This window comes from Pygoscelis adeliae, unplaced genomic scaffold (genome assembly GCF_000699105.1).
Source record: "Pygoscelis adeliae isolate BGI_AS28 unplaced genomic scaffold, ASM69910v1 Scaffold78, whole genome shotgun sequence".
In the NCBI taxonomy this organism is placed as follows: Eukaryota; Metazoa; Chordata; class Aves; order Sphenisciformes; family Spheniscidae; genus Pygoscelis; species Pygoscelis adeliae.
In genome coordinates, this window is record NW_008825409.1 from 1,961,325 (window position 1) to 1,961,907 (window position 583).

Here is a 583-nt window from a genome sequence, read left to right on the forward strand (position 1 = left end):
TGTAGGTCATAACTGCAGGCAATTCCCTGTTTTGATACTCTCTTACCTTTTATTGCAATGCATGTTTTATTTTACTTCTTAATGGAGGATGTATTATAAGGTCCTTTCGGTATCCATTCCTACAGCTCTGAATCTGGTGCCCTGCATTTATATTTAATGCTGTCATTTATAGCTAAAGAGTCAGATTTAGTTCCCTTAAGGATTTCCTGAGGGGACTAAGAGCGCACAAAGAGATAGCTAAGTGGAGATCCCTAACTGTTAGTTGACTGCACTACTCCGTGTTCCTGCTGCCTTAAGTTCACTTTTGCCCTCGGTGTAGCAAAGCAATGCTCCGGCATCCTTCTCCCTTCTTGATGAATGTAGGAAACCTGAGAAAATTTTTTTTCTCGGTTATCGGTCTTACTTTGGTACCTGGACCCAGGATCGTCTGAGCAAGGGATTGTGTGTGTGACAAAGTAGTCCCTCAGCTGAACAGCTCAGTTATCAGCAGACAAAGTAAATGCTATTGGAACCCTTTCTCTTTAGTACGATTGCTTTTTATTCCTTGTATTTTATTTAGCAATGATTTATTCTCATTATACAG